Source organism: Periplaneta americana, chromosome 10 (genome assembly GCF_040183065.1).
Source record: "Periplaneta americana isolate PAMFEO1 chromosome 10, P.americana_PAMFEO1_priV1, whole genome shotgun sequence".
NCBI classification, from domain to species: Eukaryota; Metazoa; Arthropoda; class Insecta; order Blattodea; family Blattidae; genus Periplaneta; species Periplaneta americana.
This window is the reverse complement of record NC_091126.1, coordinates 9,481,001-9,502,341: the sequence shown is the minus strand read 5'-3', so window position 1 is coordinate 9,502,341 and position 21,341 is coordinate 9,481,001. Positions and strand designations below refer to the sequence as shown.

At 36.7% G+C, this 21,341-nt stretch overlaps 1 protein-coding gene and 1 long non-coding RNA gene across 5 annotated transcripts in view; one reads left to right on the top strand and one right to left on the bottom strand.

Moving 5' to 3' along the window:
- Window positions 1-21,341, bottom strand: part of AdamTS-A (ADAM metallopeptidase with thrombospondin type 1 motif A) — a 991,514-nt gene that overhangs the window by 558,388 nt on the left and 411,785 nt on the right. The gene's annotated exons all lie outside the window — the stretch shown is intronic.
- Window positions 9,046-19,904, top strand: LOC138707432 (uncharacterized). The gene is made up of 3 exons (XR_011334234.1): window positions 9,046-9,221; window positions 12,383-12,419; window positions 19,774-19,904. It is a non-coding gene; the product is annotated as an uncharacterized lncRNA (long non-coding RNA).

The window sequence follows — 21,341 nt, the reverse complement described above, 5'->3', positions numbered from 1 at the left end:
CTATGCATTGCTTGCAAGCTCGAAATAGGGTAAAGAAACAGAGATAATTACGAAAGAGGGGAAGCATAGATGAAGTGACATTGTTAGTGGAACGGAAGTACCTCAAGAAAACTCTCTGCAACGTCTACTTCGTCCACACGACTGGCCTAAGGATATCTATTTGATTGAATTTTCAAACGTAATATAGCCTTAGCGTTTACGCAAATACGAAAAATATAAGTTCAATAAGAGTAGGCATATTATTATCTAGATAATGTCTCAAAGTAACACCTTCTTAGGGGAAACATTTTCGGTATTAATACTTTGTAAAATTCAACTTAGCATAAGCCGTTATAAAACCAATCCAAAACTATTGAAAAACTGTATAAAAATTCGAGAAGAGTACTGTGTAAGAAATATTAGTTGCCACAATGTAGGACGACATAACTCTTCGGCATCGGTTTCTTTATCGATTAGTCGTCACTAGTTCTACGGCCCTACTGCACAAGAGAAGTCTTCTGCAGTGGTATGATTTCACAGTATTGCGGGTTGTTTGGAATATATTTTAATTCTAATTATAAATCACTAATATATTGTAACATTTACTAACTAGAAATTGGAATGTCAGTCAGGAACTGTAGCGAACCGTGTGAAATAGGCTATACCACGAGACAATGCCATTTTTTATATTACGTACCCAGAACGTTAGCGGACTCTGTACTTCCGATTGATTTAAATGTGAGCTTTTCCACAAAAGTTGAACGACATTGTTTTGTACACAAAACCTCCAGGATAACTTCTCTAGACAACACAAGTTTTGTATATAAATTATTCAAGGTCAGTGTGCTAAACAATACAATTTTTTCTATAAAAGTTCATAAACAATAACATTATTATCGATAAAAGGTTTTACGCCACTCGTCCAAAAATATAGTTTAATTTCTTATCAATGAGCTTCTTAACAATTGCCCTAAACAAATTTGTTCAAGAAAGGTTCAGAACATCTAGTCTAAACAGTGAAACTTTTTGACAAAAGGCTGAAGACCACTTTATTATAAAAGACTGTCCACACCTGTGGAATAACGGTTAGCGCGTCTACCCGCGAAACCAGGTGGCCCGGGTTCGATTCCCGGTCGGGGCAAGTTACCTGGTTGAGGCTTTTTCCGGGGTTTTCTCTCAACCCAATATGAGTAAATGCTGGGTAACTTTCGGTGTTGGACCCCGGGCTCATTTCACCGGCATTATCACCTTCATCACATTCAGACGCTAGGTAACCTAAGATGTTGATAAAGCTTCGTAAAATAACGTACTAAAATAAAAAAAAATAAATATATAAAAGATTGTAAAGTGCTGTCTATAAAGACAGAATACGGTTTACACATTACATTGTTATGCCTATTAAGGATTGCAGACCAAAGGTCTCTGCCTCTAAAAACGTATTACCAAAATAATATTTTTTTTCTATAAAAGGTTTAAGAACATTAATGTATTTAACGACGCTCTGTCAACTATTACGTTATTTATCCTAGACGAAATTGGTGAGATAAGTCCCAAGGATTCGCCATACTGTATATGAGCTGACATTTGTCTTACATTTGGAGGAAACCTCGGAAAAACCCAACCGGGTAATCAGCCTAAAGGTACGGTCACACGTCGCTACTTTTGCAGCGATGCGGTACAAAAAACTGCGCAACTCTCGTACTGCGACGTGTGAACAACGGTGCAACCCGAAAAGTAGCGGCTGCCGAACCTGCTGCTCGCTACTTTTCCATGCTGCGCGCAGCTTAAAAGTAGCGACGAGTGAACAGGGTTCTCAGGGTTGCAGCCGCAGCATTTTTGATATCGGTTTTGTTGAAACTTTTGCTGCGGTTGCGACCAGTTTTGCCACCCAAATGTGCCAATGATATTTTTACTGTTTGGATGTATTTTAATGTTAGATGTAATGAAAATAAATTATTTGTAACAGTTATTAAATGCACACCACAGTCTGAGCATATTTCCTGACGATATAATTCACTTTTTAAATTTTCTGTAGCGTAGTTTCAAACAGGAGGGTTGCCAACATTGATTACGTGAATATGCTGTGGGTTATCATTTAAGTATTTAGGCGTTTTTAAAAGCTTTATAGTAAAAATAATGCCAATTTCTGAATACTAGTTACGACAGAAAAGCAAATAATAGATAAGTAAACTTTCGCATGAGTTTATTAATAATGCGAACATAACCACAAGATGTATATTGAGAAGTCAACACGGAGATGGAAACCTGCAGCATGACTGCGGCTGCAAAAGTAGCGCCTTGTGTGTGAACAGACTCGCAACCTCCAATTGCAACTTTTGCTGCACTCGGGTTGCGCAGCACGAAAAGTAGCGTGCAGTACAAAAGTTGTGCAGCAGTAGAAGTTGCGACGTGTGACCGTACCTTAAGCGGGATTCGAGCACGCGCCCGAGGGCAGCCTGGGATCAGCATGCAAACGCGCTACCGCCTGAGCTAAGCCGGTGGCGCCATGCCACGAATGCAAACGAAAACAATTTTGTCTATAAATATTTGAAGCACTACAGTGCAGTTCAGCCTCTGGCACACAGGACCGACGTGCGACGTCGCCTCGCACGTGTTCATATTACACTTTAGAACGGTTTCACAATTTACATTACAAAAGGATGATAGGGAGGTCACCACGTGTCTTCTGTGGCCCTGACCCGCAGTGTCAACTGGGAGGACACCTGTTGGAAGGATATTAATCCACGCTACAGGTGCGCGCCTCGAGGGTCACGAGGCGCTCGCAGTCAATCAAACTTCACTCACTGCCGGAACCTTATTGTTTACTCTTAGGCCTACACAGCACCCATGCGTCATCTGCAGGGTCTGAAATTAGTCGCTAGAGCAGGATCGGACCCGACTGAATGGTAGGAGGGCACGTTGGTGGACAAGCCCACACGCACTCCGGTCAGCCATATGGGTCCAGCGCCCTGCCTCCAGAGTTCAAGATCGACGAGAGCGAGAAATGGCCGATGCTTTCAGAGACACTCACTGACCATGCAGGAACCTGCGAACCTCGGCTGCGGTAACCTCTATAGTAGATCAGCGTTTCTCTAATTTTTTCCACCGCGGAACATTTTTAACCTATAGTGCAACCGCGGAACCAATGTAATCCATTTTCTTATTTTCGGTATTATTATTATTATTATTATTATTATTATTATTATTATTATTATTATTATTATTATTGAAGTGGGTGTAACTGCAAAACTGAAACTGTGTTAATAATAAAAGAAATTTCCCAATTTTTCATTTTGAATATTATTAAAATTACAGATTTGCTATAATTAGGGCCATTAAATTTTGTAAGAACTAGAAAATAGGAAATAGAAAGTAAATCATCTTTATTATACAAAATATATTAATATGTTTATTAGTACTTTATGAATAACAAACATTTGAAAGCTAGTACCTCAACAAATAATTATGTTCAGTGGGATGAATGTGTTTCTTTTAAAGTCTGCAGATTCTGTTTATACGTTCAGTAGGCCTATCAGATTTTTCATGGTGGAAATTTGTAATCTCCTGTCTATTTCTCCTTTTAGTCTACTTCAATATTGTGATATTTTGGGCACATACGCAGAAAATACAGTTATAGAAAGGAAAAATAATAAATAATATAAGATGTTCAACGCTACTACTACTGCTGCTGCTGCTGCTACTATTACTGCTACTACTACTACTACTACTACTACTACTACTACTACTACTAATAATAATAATAATAATAATAATAATAATAATAATAATAATAATAATACAGTAATAATCACTAATCTGTCAGATTCCAGTAACATGCATAAAAATGAAGATAACGTTACAAAATAAAGCAAGAAAAGAAACAAATTAAAATTTATGAAACATTGGTAGAACCAGTGCTGATGTATGGGAATGAGTCGTGAAATGTTAAAGAACGAGGCAAGAGTAAATTACAAGCTGGAGAGATGAGGTTTCTTCGTAGAGTGAAAGGATGTACAAGAAGAGATTTGATACGGATGATGACATCCGTGAAGAGTTAGAAATTGTTGTTTAGTCAACTGTACGAAGACAGATCTGCACCCCACAAGTGACACCAAGAAGACACCACTTATGAAGCAACTAGGCCAGGAGATAATGGGCTAGGGTGATCAGTTTCTTTCCCCCTCCATTGCATACATCGCCGCCGACTAGCTACATATTACACTAGTCAGACTTCAAATGCATACAAACAATTGTTCTTCCTCTGACATATCATCAAATGATATGTAATGTCTAATAATAGATGTAGATATCAGCCAGAATCTCAATCAGAAGATAACTTATTCGCTGTTATATGTTTTGAATACAAAATTAGCATTTTTTTTTATTTTTGGACTTTCTCCAATTGTATTGTGAGCACCTCATATAGGCCTACTGTATTTTTCAACACCACTGTATTTCCTTCATGCTTCTTGCAATGTGAAAGAGGAAAATCAGAGATCAGATTTGTTGTGTGCAAACAATGGGGAAGACAAGGACGTGCATCGATGCAGTGAGGACGCTCCACTATTTCAGAAGAACACGTAATGGTGGTAAAAGAGTTCGAAACATTTAGAAGAGATTCATCGAAGGTTAACTGCTACTTGTAGTGGGTGTAGCACGAAGAAGAGGGGAGAAAATATAGCATTGGCCTATATCCAGCCACATCATGTATCCAACTGCTGCCGGCACCGGGGCCACGACTGGATGCAGGCAGCGAATTAGTGTCGCCTCTCCTTCAGCTCCTTCGAATTATACCATTTTAAATTAAATGTTAGGTGTTCTACTCCACGTTTACAGCATAGACACATCTGTCTAGAAATGAATCACCCTTTAAACGTCTTTGCTGTTTGATTCTCTCTCACGTCACTAAGGAAGAGGGTGGATCTAGAACAAGACAGAGGTGTACCAAGCCCTAAAAACAGGATAGAGAGAAATTGTAACGAAAAATAAATTAATAAATTAAATAAATAAGGAAATAAGTAAATATATAAATAAGTAAGTAAATAAATAAATAAGTAAATAAGTAAGTAAATAAATAAATAAATAAATAAATAAATAAATAAGCAAATAAATAAGTAAATAAGTAAATAAATAAATAAATAAGTAAATAAATAAGTAAGTAAATAAATAAATAAGTAAATAAATAAGTAAGTAAATAAGTAAATAAATAAATAAATAAGTAAATAAATAAATAAATAAAGTAAATAAGCAAATAAATAAGTAAGTAAATAAGTAAATAAAAATAAATAAATAAGTAAACAAATAAATAAATAAGTAAATAAATATGTAAATAAGTAAATACGTAAATAAGTAAGTAAATAAATAAGTAAATAAATAAATAAGTACATAAATAAGTAAATAAGTAAATAAATAAATTAATTAATAAATAAATAAGTAAGTAAGTAAATAAATAAATAACATAAATTAAATAAATAAATACATAAATAAATAAGTAAATAAGTAAATAAATAAGTAAATAAATAAGTAAGTAAGTAAGTAAATAAATAAATAAATATGTAAGTAAGTAAGTAAGTAAGTAAATAAATAAATAAGATGGCACATAGCATTTCATTAAAACTTATGAGCACTACGCAGTAATTCATTTCTTTATCATGTTACTTTTGATAGTTCATCTGTATATTTTTGTATTATAATTTAAAATATACAAAAGGAGATCGCTTATTTTTTTTATTTTGCACGAATTAAACATGACATAGTTCTTCATATGTTCTGATTCCTTTCTGTGCATGCTTTGTATAAAGGCCCAGTAAAAATTGTATGTATCATTTGATTAAAACTCTATATGATCTTGGGAACGGTTCCAAGCTCACAGATGAATATCTAGAAAGCAAAACATAAAATCAACCAAGGGAATGAGTTCCAACTATAACTTAGAGACGACTGAACATTTCTTTAAAGTTTCTTCTCAGTGTGTTATATCTACATCATCTGAAAATAGCAATTAAAGACAGATTAATTAGATCCACTGCGGTGCGAAATTTATGGATTCTTGCACAATGCCACAGAAATATTAACGGTGCAAAAAAAAAGTGCTGCTATACGCCGAACAAAATGAACATTTTAAATAATCACAAATATTGTCCAATTCGTACTTATATTCTGAATATTTAAGAACTCTCTCCATCGACTGCTGAAACATCACGAATTCTCATAATCACTTTCATTCCTCTCACAAGTAGGAGATAATAATAACTAACAGTGAGTGCGCAAGGAACTTTTAAAATTTCTCAGGCACTACAGCAGGGCTGGGCATCGAGAGCGGATCCAGTCTCTAAACGGGGACGCTTAATATTCATCCTCACTGAATCAACGCTGCGCGGTGGTCGGCGGGGAAGAAAGGGGATGAAGAGGAATCATATGGCTCCCCGTGAGAGAGTAGAATCCGCTCTTGCTGCCAGCCCTGCACTGCAGTATGAAGGAAAGCTTCAATGCAGAACATTAGCGAGCACGAGAAGTAAACCAAAAAAATCAGCAAAGGACAGGACTCCAATCCTTTCCTGAACACTGGTGTTTGTCTTTCAGTCTGTTGCTGGTGAGTAGTTGACTGAGGAAGGCAAGAGTTCTCGCTGTGAGTGTAGTTATCAGCGGCGTAGTAAGTGTTTTAAAAAGTGCGTGCATCGTTATTTCAATAGTGAATGGGAGAAGTATTTTTTGTGTTAATTGAAGGGAAGGCACAATACTTTTAGGGCCGTATTCATAGACATTCTTAGCACGGACTTTCGGTGGATGATAAGCGAACTAACGTTTTTCGTATTCATAAATCAGTGTTAGCGATATTATATGATATGAATCCTGTTTAGCACGCTCGTAGCGCGGCTAGCGAAATATCTATGAATAGCACCCAATATGTCCAATCCAGACTCGACATATAACACATTTTGAGCTAGAGTTTTTGTCCACCATAAACTTTTGGTGTGAATTTTAAAAATGTCTTCCCGCAAAATTCATTATAAGTATATGCAATCTGGTTTGGGAATATTACACATTATAACTTCCCCTCACTTAAAAAAAAAAGAGTCCACCGATGTGGAGTAACGGTTAATATGCCTGACCGTGAAACGATCGATGTGAAATCCTAGTTGGGACAAATTACCTGGTTGAGATTTTTTTCGGGGTTTTACCTCAACTCATTAAGTACAAATGCTGGGTAACTTCCGGCGCTGGACCCCGGACTCATTTCGCTGGCATTATCACCTTCATCTCGTTCAGAAGATAGGTAATCAAAGCAGTTTATAAAGCTTCGTAAAATAATCAATTAAAGAAAGAAAAAATATATTTCGCCTCTCTTTCACTAATGAAATAACTCTGCGAGAGCATTTTCAACTACTTAGTACGCCACAGGAGATCTCGTACCGACACTGTTTGCCTTCCACCATTCAACTGTTGACCAAATAATTCAGTGTGCTTTAATTTTACGGGGAGCTAAGACTTATGGGAGGACAGCGGGACACGTGCTCTTACATTTACCACGTAGTAAGAAACCCAAACAAATCTGTGACGTCGATGTGAGATCCCCTTGGCCTAGGAAGTGCTATTGTGCAGATACAGTGTAGTGTACTCTGCTACTTACAACTTCTTTGAACTTTAATTTTTAAATAATAGTCTTATTGTTCTATATTCTACATCTTATGGGTTTTTAGTCATATTTAGGCTATGTATTTTGCTTTATTTCATTTTTAATTTGTAGGTTAATGGGACATTAAGCGTGCCTGTAGCTTAGCTAAGGTTTAAAGTTCAATGCCTGAGTATTTCTAATGAAATTAGTAGTGAACATAGACGGGAGCGCAAATATTCTCTCATACTTCGTTTACCTTGCCATTTCACCGATTTTCCATTTGCGAACATAAAAAAATATATTGACAAAAACACATCTATGAGACATACATACGTATTCACGGTCTTTTTTTTACCTTGGGGATTAATTGAAGTGAGTTTTTATGGCAGGCAGAGTTAACTATCTCATGCCCCCATGTTTTAAATTGCTTCCACTGCACTTCATTAGAACCAGGTACCCAGCTTCGGAGCCGTTAGCCCTGTGAACTTACAGTATAATTTCACGGTCTTGGTCCAACAGATCTGAGGATATCTATCATTCCCCTTTCAGAGGATTTCCCTCGCAAGTAGGCCTCTTGAGTAGGCCAATTATACTACCCGGAATGGAACGGTGTGAATACCCTAAGGCCTCCCGAGCTACAGTTTCTCTACGGATCACCCCCGAACTCCCCCTTCAGACTTCAGAATCCTTTTACCTTTCCACGTAGGCATCGCCGCGATCTCTCAACCCGGTTCCACGCGCTACCATGAACTCCAGGGGAGTTACCACCAGCAACTAATGACTACATGCCACGGGGTCCAAGTTCGGTGGCGACCCGCAGCCGATTCTACATCGCATGCAATCCCGAAACGGATATGATGATGAAGGGAAGTGTGATTATGATGGCGAAATGAGTCTAAAGTCCAACGCCTAAACTTTACCCGTACTCGCTCGGTTCACGGTCAGACACGTTAATCTATACAACAGCGGTGGACGACCTGGAGATAAGTCTTTTTCTCCGTATCTTTCTTTATATCTACATATCTCTCTCTCATTCACACACACACACACACACATAGAAGAATCATAATGAGTTCACTTTCAATAATGAATTTTCTTTGTACTTAAAAAAAACTCGTTGGGTATCAGTCCAAGAAATGTAAATGAAAATCCGCAATAAAACCTACATTTCATAAGCAATACGTTCCACTCAAGTTGTATGTATATTAGTTGTATCAACTATTTAACGCAAGTAAATTACGAGTTATCACCAACCCGCAATAAAACCTACATTTCATAAGCAATACGTTCCACTCAAGTTGTATGTATATTAGTTATATCAACTATTTAACGCAAGTAAATTACGAGTTATCACCAAGGCCACAGATAGCATTACGCCTGTCAGGTAATTAGTTACGTCTCGTCTAGATCAGTAGGAAATGCAACCTGTTGATTAAACAGTACACGTAGAACTTGGCTTTGGGTCGACGGGTGCAGATAACGATATCTGCAACCCCACCATGTGTCACATGTGCCAACAGTACTACATATACACCTCAGTGTTCGTCGACACAAGCAAATCACAAGACTCAGCGAGATGAAGACCTTCGTTCTGCTAGCACTGTTCTTCTTGGCGATCCTCTGCCAGGTAAATACGGTCGTGATAAGTCAGAGACTGTTTTCAATCCTCTTAAAATAATATCGAGCAATATATGCTAGTATTTCAGAGTGCGATAAAATAATGTAGCTCAAAAGCCACTAGTTGCGTGCTACAGCAACTAGCGTCTGTTGCACATTTACTCCAACCTGTTACTCACACCTCATTGTAGACTCATACCGACATACTATCGTCTCACTGGGAAGCGTAGAGGAATGTAAGTCTATTAGGGAACAGGTGAATTAGAAAAATGCGCATCTTTTCCGTTATTTCTTGTCTTCACTTTGCTGCTATGAAGACGCAGACAATGATTACCCCTTTCTCGATATTAGCATCTATCCTCTCATGTAGCTGCTATACCTTGGAGTAAGGAGATAACTTCCAATTCCGAGCTGTACTCGAGTGTAGGTTCGAATCCCAGTTAGAAGGATTGCATGGTTGGATTTTTCCGAGGCTTTCCTCAACTGTAAAAAGGATGTCTGGTAATTCATGGTCTCATCTCGCTATCACCGTTTCCACGAAGTATAGATAACTTCCTAGTTAATACACCATTATATAACAGATTGCAATGAAATTAATCCAGTTGCCCGTCAATAGCCCATTGCTGTAGAATGCAGTGTATATCAGAGGAAAACTGTTTCAGTTTCCGTTTTTTTTAATTCTTAATATTTGTCACCAGAAATATTTTAAACAAAATTATCAAAATATTAAAACGAAGCAATTAAAAATGTCACGTTCTTGAACAAAATGCTACATTTCCTTCCCTTATGCACTCCATGATTACCAGAGGCAGTCAGTCACCAAATTGCTGTTTACAGTAAAAGTCTGCAACATCTCAGTACAAATTACTGTTAAGTGAAGTGGACACTCCACTATAAAGGACAACTTTTTTCCTAACTATTTTTTCAACTAAATTTTGAGAGCATGTTTACTGTGTAAAAGAGTAACAAAATCCAAATTTTGAACTCCAAAATGCTTTTGGTTTTTGATTTTGTATTTTGTTTTTCTATTTTTTATAAATATTTTCAAACCCAAGTTTTTAGTTGAAGATCTCAATTTTTAAGTTTCCTTTTTTATTACATTCACAAGACACATAGTTACATAGTTATCTTCAGGCCTACAATAAAACAACATGCGAAGCTCTTGAGAAATAAATTTTACTGTATATTTTCAATACAAATGTATCGTAAAATTTATGCAGTATTTAGAGTTCTAAATATAAAACCATGCAAAAATAGTATGCAATACACGTGTTATTAAATGCATAACAGAATCTCGGGAACAAAAAAGACTCGACTTCGTCTCGATTTTTTTTAACTTCTCTCAATTCTGTTATAATGCGTCCTTCAAGAGAACGCAGAAAAGAAATGATGCCGAGTCTGAAGTGTGGGAGGGGTTGCCCGCAAGTAGGAATATGGTGCTAGAGACCAGCATAAGATCGAGAAAATTTTGCCAAAGCATGAAATTTATTTGTCGAAATATGAAAACATGAAATAAATATTTCAGTGCCAAAATTGCTTCCTTCCTGAATCATTTTGAGCAGGTTTTCATCATTATTTACAAAATTAGATTTTAGGGATTAATAGTTTTGTCAATATTTAACATGTTACCAAATAAAATACAATAAACCTGCGCAATCAGTTTTTCATCACAATTAAATCATTACTTGAATCCAAAAACTAGGTAACTAATTTTTTACATCCAAGAGAAAAAGTGGTTCTTACATTCGCTGGAGTGAACAGAGGTTGCAACATAAAGTAAAGCGATTTTTTTATACTTTCTGGCAAAAGATTACACCTCATCTCAGTTAATACTGTTTCTTATGATAAAAAATAAAATAAGTAGACCGCAGAATTAATAGTTGAAACCCGTTCAAAACATTAATTTGTAGACATTACAACACTCAAAAGACGCGCCGGATTCGAAAGAATGAGCAACTGAGGAATAGGAATCACTTACTTTGTTTTGATTTCTTGAACTCATTGACGCTACAAGATCAATAACTCTATAGGGGAACTTGGAGATTTATTTTGCCCTTCGGAATCCCGGAATGTTGGTGGAATGGGTCGCTTGGGTTTTTAATTATTTCCTGGAAACATCTCTATTGCGTCCTATATATAGAGAAAGACCTTCTACTAATATCAACGGAGAGGAAAAAACATGCAAAATATAAAAAAATAATACTTTTATTATAGCGCAATCCCAGTAAAGTAGTGTCGTAACTCTGAAATTGTTACCTTTAAAGATATGCTACTCCCTAGTAAAATATTCCTGCAAAGATATTTTAATAAATATGTACCAAAATCTTCGATAATATACTATTATTATAATTTTATACCTCCAACCCATAAAACAGCGTTGGAAAAAAATTACGAAAGTAAGATATGATTTTCGACATAAGATTTTACTGGAGGTACGATATGCGAAAATTTTACTAAAACATTATGAAGTATGGAATATTTTTGCCGTTATGTTTATTCTACACATTGAAAATCATGAAAATCCTCCTTCTCAAGCCGCTCGCAGGAATGGTTTAAAATACAACATTCCATGATTTGCCTGTCACTAGCGATAATATTCCAGGAACACTACAATATCAAATGCAGCAATAAGTTAACAACAAACTAACAAAACGAAATTCGCACACAACAATACAATAAGTGGTCAAGTTTACTTCTGTGTCACGATGGAACTGTCACAAAGCTAAATATTGTGTGTGGCAGTTGGCAGTAGTGTCACGAAGACGCTAGTGTCGCACTGTCGCACAAAACTTTTGAAAATGCGACACAACTGCCACGACACTGTGACGGTGGCATCAGAAACTGTTCCCAGGATGACAGTATGCAGCAATATTGCGACATATCGCGAGGTCCTGTCTTAGGCTTACAGCAGGTAGAAGAGTCCTACTGCAGCTAGAGGGCTGCATGCGAAATCTTTCTCCCCCATGTCGAAATTTGGACGTAACACAATAGGCCCGTATCAGTGGTTTAAGTGTACATAGGTTTCCCCAATCTTCACCATTAATGCATAACACACTACAGATATTTTCTTCAGCATAATGACAAATGTTAAGTGAAGAGATGAAAAGGAAGGTACTTATATTACGCATAATAAAAAAATTACAATTATTCATTGACGGTTTTTTTTTTCAGAATCTCCCAGGGATAGATGCATCCCCTGATCCGAAACGTAAGTACCACTCAACTATATTAAATTAATGTATAAAGATTAATATAGAGGTAGTTTTCTATTTTAAGTGAACTAATGCTGGAAATGGATGTTCAGTGCAAATAAACGTAGACAAAATGAAGAAAGCTGCAGACTGCATTTGGATAGCCTACATTACGGGTAGGAAGGACGCCACTATTGGAAGCAAGCGGTGCATTTCTCAATACTTGATGTGAACTGTGGACAAATTAAGCATAGAAAATTGGACTCTTCGTGTACCGCAGGCATCGGTTCGAATCCCATCTAGCGTTCCATGTTTGAAAGTTGTGAATGTGACATCCACAATTGTCTTATGTGAAGGCCTTACAATCTGCTGACCACACATCAGGAGAGTCCCTTCGTATGTAGCCTGATGTATGTCGGAGAGTTACAGATTTACGTCATGTCCCCTTAAAAAAATGAAAACGACCCAGAGACGGGCAGACGGAAGGAAAGACAGACAAACAGAAAGGTAGATGGATAGACATTTTCACGGTCTAAAACCGTAAAAACGTTTTATCCAATTTTCCCAAATTTTCTTAACGTACTCATAAATGTTTAGACCTATGAAATAACAAAAAGGTACAAATAATAAAACATTAAGTAATTTGAAAGAAAGCCGAGAGGTCTCTAAATTAACACAAAAAATGTTATTACACGGGAATTTACAGTCAACTGACGAAAGTATAAGCCTAAGAATAAATTGTGAATTCTATATTAGCAATGTGAAACAGACTGACCATTGAAAAGTTTGCTGGTTCTATTAAAGTCGATTTCCGAATGCGCAAAGACATGAATAAATCTCAAAACGAGAGGAACTCTGTGAAAACTGGCTTTGGCCGTAGGTAATTCATTTTAACGGAAGAAGATGAACGTTACCTGAGAATAAATTATTCATATCAGATCATAGAAAAACCACTTACTACGTAACATCAAATTTAAGACGAGGTTTTTTCAGTATCAAAATGAGAACCATTAAGATCTCAAGGATTAACTGGTCTGTCGAAACTAATTCGCTGAAGGGCGGTTGAGTTATAAACTCGCGGACAATTGAATACCTGAACAGAAGACGCTGTATGCAACAAACTGCTTAGCAGTAAATTAAGGTAATTTGTTACATATTTTTTAGTAAAATAGAATTTGTTTGTATTGCTAACTAGTAAGTTTTAGGCTTACGTTCTGTAACCAATGACTACGTCTGGCAGTAAAAATAATAGACTACATTTGTCAATTGTGGAACACCTTCCCTTTTGTTTCCTGAAAAGTTGGCAAACTGCTACATGCAACGTTCTTCCAGGCAGGTATTCAAATGGAGACCTGACTGACGGACGCCCAGAAGAAGACCACATTATCTTGGAGAAAAGGAAAATGTGCTGCTTTGAGGGAAAGGCAGCTGCAAAAAGAAGATTGGATATAAATGAATAAATAAATTAATAAACAAATAAATAAGTATTATTCTACAATGCATGCGAACCGCAGTAACACCCTGTTTCTGGCCACCGGCGTGTTCTAGGAGTTAACGAGTTCAGAAGTTGCGCTCGTGAGCAGGCTCCAATCTCACTTGGGCCACTGTTGCCAATATATCGCCCTACAATCTCGCTAACTTTTCAACAAAAAGCTGCTAAATCTCTCCAAAGTTTGTTAAAAAATCCCCAGAAATGAAGCTAAAATTTAATAATAAATATCACTAAATAAAAATAAGAAAAACATACATACTATGCGGAGAAAAATATAATTTCCTCGTCGTCATCCTCTTCTGCGGAGTCTGGTTGTATTGTTGACGGCTGTGATGTTGAGGTGGAAGTTGTAGGGATAGCTGATTGTGAATACACTGCACTTGATCCAGTCATTGATACTACACTTTCTGGCAAATTGTATGTGTGGAAATTTTCACCCAAGCGTTTGATCACAATTTTTTTTTTTTTTGTGAAATCTAACACTTTTTAAATCTTATATATTAAAACCAGCAAAAACTACAGTCTCATTTGCTTCACACGAACTGTAGGCACAAAATTCCAAAACTCTATTGCCGGGTCGGTTCGGAGTGGAAAATCTCCACGTTGCGGGTAAGAACCAAGAATTAGCTGGAGCTCGCGACAAGTCACGTGCCAATCAAAGTTGCCACAGTTTATCGGTGTTGGAGCAGTAGCATTGAGAGAGAGACCTTATTGAATCAGCATCTTTCACCCCTGATCACAAATATATGAGATCAGGGCTTTCACGTATGAATCATTAGACGACTCGGTCATGCACCCATGCCGCTTCTAAAACTAAGAAGTGCATGACTTCAGTTGAATGTTTTAACTTAAAAGAAAGGAAAAAGTGGAAGAATATAAAAATCAGCAGAAAAGTTGCTACTCGTATTTTACAAAATTTGTCACCGAGACTGATTCAAAATTCCCTAGATTTAGCGACTTATCGCCAAATACGGGAACACTGACTTGGGCTGATTTTCTGATTAGAATTTTGCGATGTTTTCCCCAAATATAAGGCTAATATTATGTAAATCAGTGCTATTTTTTTCTAGAGACAACAATTTATAATTTAAAATCTATTGGAGCAGACGGGGAGATGTTAAGTTCACTGGAAATTCAAGGCCTAAACGGAGGTCAGAAAAAAATCACGTTAAAACATAATTAACCCTTATTCATTTTCCCATCTTCATTTACCTTTCAGTATAAATACAAATTAAATCTATGGCGGTATAAACTGACTCAATTTGATTAACAAATTAATCAATAATAATAAACTACATAGCCCTACCCAAAGTATTAAAAAATATTCCACACTATTGTCATTTCTTCAGTATTTTCTCCTATCCTGTTACGTTCTTTGCTTACGACGTCTGTTGTAGCACGACGGCATTTTAGCAACCAAGTTTGAGCATAATAATGTCAGAGTTGAAGTTGATCAAAGAAGGCTCAACAATTCTAATAAGGAGTAGGTCTACACGATGTTAACTAGCAGGGATGAGCTCAGTAGAGAGACAATGGAGTTGAGTTGGAAGAAGCCTCACAACGTATTAGCGGCACAAAATTCGAACATTTCTCGGTTCCGTGATAAAAAAAATATAACAAAATGGTACTGGAACGGCGTTCCGGGGCGTTCTGCCAGAAAAAGTGCACTGTAACCCATGCAAGTCCTTGGACTCACCTCGCTAAATATCGTCTGGCTACCACCTATTCCACGGACGCTAGATAACCTTGTTGATAATACAGCATCATTTAATAACAATAAAAGCACCCTATATATTACTTTCGTATCAATTCACGTCACACCTCTGTTTAACAATCTCTTTTCTTCTTATCCACGTAATCTCTGCCCACATTTGAAAGTTCAATAATTGAGAGAAAAAGCAATGCCATGGAACTTAAAAAAAACATAAGTCAAAAATAATCGTCAATATATAAAACTTTGTTACTATGTAAGCAGCATGTATGTTTCGATTGGGTACGTGGTCATGTAGGGAACACAGGAAACGAAAGAGCAGATCATCTAGCCAAGATGGCCGCGAAATCGGAAACAGAACACACATACTCTAAACAATCCCTCTCTTATGTAAAAATCCAAATGAAGCTGGACATGTTAAATGACTGGAATGCAATGCGGTTAAATAGTACAAATGGCCATATAACAAAATCACTATATTTTCCCACAATTAAAGATTGACTAACCGTAAAGAATTATGAACCATCATACATATACACGCAATTTATGACTGGACACGGAAAATTTAATTCATATTTTGAAAGTTTCAAAATTGACAACCCAAACGGCTCTTCATGTCCCTGTGAACACCCCACACAAACAGTCGACCACCTGTTATTCGAGTGATCGCTACAAGAACGCAAGAGATACCGGCTAGAAACCCATCTTAGCATGTGCGATACAACTTTCTCACCACCAATAAAAGTTTTTATGAAGCAATGTTGCATAAAGGAATTTCACAGATTTATTACAGATGTATTTAAGACCTTGTAGAAAATAACAGTATTTAGTAACAGTGTCCTATTTATTCTTTTGCAGCCAAATTTGTAACTTTCAAAAGTATGGTTATTATGTTGAAGTGTATGTGTTGTAGAGAATGCTTGATTTGTTGTGTATGTGAATCATAGCTATGGGATGCTTGATTGTGTTTGTGTGACTATTGTGTATTAATTTATTATGTATGTTAGGGAAAGTTGCTTAATTGTGTTATAGAGTACGGCTATAAGAAATGTTATGTTTATGTGTTGTAACTGTTTTCTGTATGTCTCAAATTGATGCCTGATGTTTGATTTGCAATCGCAATGTTTAAATTACGGATTGTTTATGTTTTGTTTACATTGTGTAAGATAATTTAGTTTTCTTTTCAATTTGTTTTTATGCTTAGGCCTATTTTTGTGTAAAACTATAGCCCTAGCATACATATGTAAAATAGGGCTACCCCCCATTGGAGATACAATAATAATAATAATAATAATAATAATAATAATAATAATAATAATAATAATAATAATATATAAACTTCTGTTCTAAACTGCCGCAATCTGTCCAAAAAGGGAATAAATTTGGATAAGGGGAATAAAATCTTCCATTTAAATGAGCGTGAAAGGGTCACAAGAATTTGTGGTCCACTCAGCGGTTACATCCGTCTTAGCCCATATTGTTGGTGGAAGTTCACAACCTTCGTCAAGGTAATTTTCTACGAGAGTCCGCAAATTCTATCACTTTTGGATAGGAACTGCAACTGGACTAACATAATATGGAAACAAAACAATTTACATATAGGAATTAACACGCAGAAAATATTTTTGGCGGAGTTTACTCATGTAATTATCGGTACTCCATATTTTAGCAGAATTTACAAACTCCGAAATTTTTGCCCAAGATCGCCTCTAAAGGTACTGTTCTAAACATTTCACTACAAAAGAATTAACATAACAGGCCGTACATTCTCAGAAATATATGTGACTATTTACATAAATGTTTGAAACAGAAAATGTAGAGAAGCGTTTGAACGCGCAAACCGGCGGAGATAGAGGCACAGTGGTGTAGAGATGTTCATCTAGCAAGATATGGAGATTCCCTAAGCTCTTTTGTGCACACGTCAGGGCATGAATTGCGTGACGAATGTGCTGCTCGGCTAAGCCGACTCCACTATCTGTCAAACTACGCATTCCTCTCCAGCCTACAAATCTGTATTCCATACTTCTCGTGGTGCTCTGCCGAACCTCACAGATCAGTCGCCATATTCTCGTCAGGACGCGAAAGCTTATGGGCTCCGAAGACTCTCATGGGGATATATGAATCGTCTAGAATCCACCACCAATTTTTGAGCAAACAGCGAGAAAAACACAGTTTAGCGGACGGCTGACACAGCGTCAAGCAAACACACGAGTCGCCTTATTTTTCGAGACGGAACTGGCCAGGATTTCGTACCCAACCCACTGGAAATAGATTAGCTGTAACAGAGCACAGCGCAAGAGTAGGCTTGAGGCTTACTCTTAGTACATTCAGGTCCTACTTAATATAGTATATGTCTTGATAGCCGAGTTGAGCCCGTAGTGCATTTCATTTATGCTAACACTAACCAATTGTTAGGCTGAAAAGAAGCTGTCGGCCTCTATGACAAATTTAATTGTACTATTACTTCATAAACAATTCTCTACCCAACCCACTACACCTCACAATTAATTCAGCATCAATATCAGGAAATAAGGTAATGATTATTCTGAAAGAAAGGAATCCTAAGCATTTGGACGTTAACTCGCTGACAGAAGAGTTTGGAGTGAATACTTCAGTCCGAATGGGGTAAGTATCAGTTATGCCATTCTGAAATCAGAGCAGACAAACCATATTTCATACAGACACACTGAAAAACCAAAATACACAACAAAAATGTATGCTTCTCAAAAAGACTCAAAACAAATCTCTTTCCTTTTCAATTTTAGTTTCTGCTACTCGGTCACTGTCCTATTAGACCATGACTTGTGTAACATGATGTTATGAGCTAATATTTTGTTTGAAAAAGTCTAAAACCGTCATTTTAAGACATTTATAGAAACATACATTAGATTACTAGAAGATAACTTCCTTGTGCAGTAACACTACGTAAACATTATTTTGTGCCCAGCAATGAAAACGTTTTAACTCACACAAGGTACGTTATACCGGATAAAATATGGGTTTCGTCACATGAAACAATACATGTATGAGATTCATAGGTCACGTTACCGCAGGAACATTGCCATTTAATGGCATGGCCATACAGATCTCTCTGATACTCCACATTTTCAGTTTGTACCAATTATTTCTTGGAGACTGAATGAAGTTTTTCTAGATACAGGAGGAGAAATATTTCATTACAACCACTATGTCTGCAATGCCTTTCAACATGTTCGCTAAGTGTAATAATATGTAATATAGTTTTTATAGAATGTATAATTCTACAGTTTCTTCTTTGATTTAAATTTAATTTTAAGTTTTGGATTTGTTATATAATTTTCTTGGAACTTTTTCCTTACAATAATATCCTGTTGTACAGGTTAAATATATAATTATGTTGTATGTCAAACATTATTCAAAATATTGTTTACAGTTGTATATAGTTTATTGTATCAAGCGTACAAGAGAAAGGAAGTACCGAGGCGCCTTAGCGCTGCCAGATTAAATTTCAAATTTATTTACTTAATACATTTCAGCTACATTAGGCATTACAGCCCGAAAAAGCAGAGCAGAATTATTATTAATATTATATTCACTGCTTACCTAACTTATGATAAATGTCACCAAACACAGAGTTTTAACGATAGCGAAAGAGGAACTGTGGAATGCCGAGAGAAAAACGGGAGAACACAGAAATGCTCTCATAATCTTGGCCTTGTCCACCACAAATACCACTCCGTCATCGCCGAGGTTTGAACTCGGATCCGCGGTCTTCGCATGCCAGTACTCTGCCAACTGAGCTACCGAGGCCGCTAAATATATGAGGTAAATTACTTGTAACAATTACATAAAATGAGTGGCGTCAAATTTACTAAAAACCGGCCTGTGTGTTGAAGTTCATGTTAACAAAACTTTCATGCGTCATTTTGCAAGTCGACAGGGTAGCTAGAAACTAACTTGTTCCACATCTTAAAGCTTCATTGCTCATGTAAGATCTATGGAATAAAATGAATGAATGAATGAATGAATGAATGCTGCTTATTAGAAGATTCTTCAATCAAAGGTTGCGTAATTCCCTTTAAGAAAATTTTCGACAATTAATTCTCTTTATATAAATACGGTCCTCCTGTTTTGACGTGTTGTGTATGAAGCCAAGAAGTTATTTTTTTAATTTGTTTAATCTTTTCAGCTGTTTCCGTGAAATGTCGCCCTACCAAGGACGGAGAGCTGGACTGTGGTCTCGATCGCTGAGCGAGGATGAAGCTTATTGCATGAAACATAAATTTTGGAAATAAAAGGACATAAAACTCCTTAAACAAATACATTTGTATTAATTACATGCAGGTATTATTGGAGTGGTTCAGTTAGAGAGGAATTTCACCCGCGGCAGGAACGAGAAACATTGAACATAAATTTTATTCTTATATTTTCAGTAGTCAAATATTGTACTACTTTAAATTACATGTTTCGAACCAATTATTACATCCTGCATATGCGAGTTTCCCCGATCGCACTGAACCACTAAATGTACCATAAGTCTTATCCTTCCGCTTGTACCCACACACACACTGAAAGAATGAAAGGATCTAAATGCATTTCAAGCAATCCTCAATTAAATACCTTTAGGCCCTTTTCACACTGGGACACCGGTGACGATCACGGGTGACTATCACCGGTGATTGCAATGAACACTCGTGGGTCACTGGTGTCGAACACAGCTAGTATTGCCAACTGATTAGTTAGTAGCTTATGATAAAACAGTTTGTGATTAGTCAGTGAACTGGATTCGAGTTAGGATCTTTTGTCGTTAGGCCTACTGGTATAGAACAGGAGGAGGATGAAGACAAAACGTTCATTACACAGATATTCACTGCTAGAAGTCACAGGAATGGACACAATACTAAGGAAAGCTATCGCATCAGACGAAACACTTTCTCTTACTTTAAGCTACTGTTGTTTTATTTTCTTTTATTTTGAGCATATTTGACAGATTTTAACTGGTAGTAGTATATTATATATTTTAAAATATTATAAAAATGCCACTGATAAGTTCATCGTTGCTCTTCATGAGCTGTTGGAAAGTATAACACAGATTACTAGAAATGTTATGTGAACATTTGTGGTTGCTACATGTCAATACTTACTTACTTACAAATGGCTTTTAAGGAACCCGGAGGTTCATTGCCATTCACATAAGCTCGCCATTGGTCCCTATCCTGTGCAAGATTAATCCAGTCCCTATCATCATATCCCACCTCCCTCAAATCCATTTTAATATTATCCTCCCATCTACGTCTCGGCCTCCCTAAAGATCTTTTTCCCTCCGGCCTCCCAACTAACACTCTATATGCATTTCTGGATTCGCCAATAAGTGCTACATGCCCTGTCCATCTCAAACGTCTGGATTTAATGTTCCTAATTATGTCAGGTGAAGAATACAATGCGTGCAGTTCTGCGTTGTGTAACTTTCTCCATTCTCCTGTAACTTCATCCCTCTTAGCCCCAAATATTTTCCTAAGAACCTTTTCTCAAACACCCTTAATGTCTGTTCCTCTCTTAAAGTGAGAGTCCAAGTTTCGCAACCATACAGAACAACCGGTAATATAACTGTTTTATAAATACTAACTTTTAGATTTTTTGACAGCAGACTAATGACAAAAGCTTCTCAACCGAATAATAACAGGCATTTCCCATATTTATTCTGCGTTTAATTTCCTCCCGAGTGTCATTTATATTTGTTACTGTTGCTCCAAGATA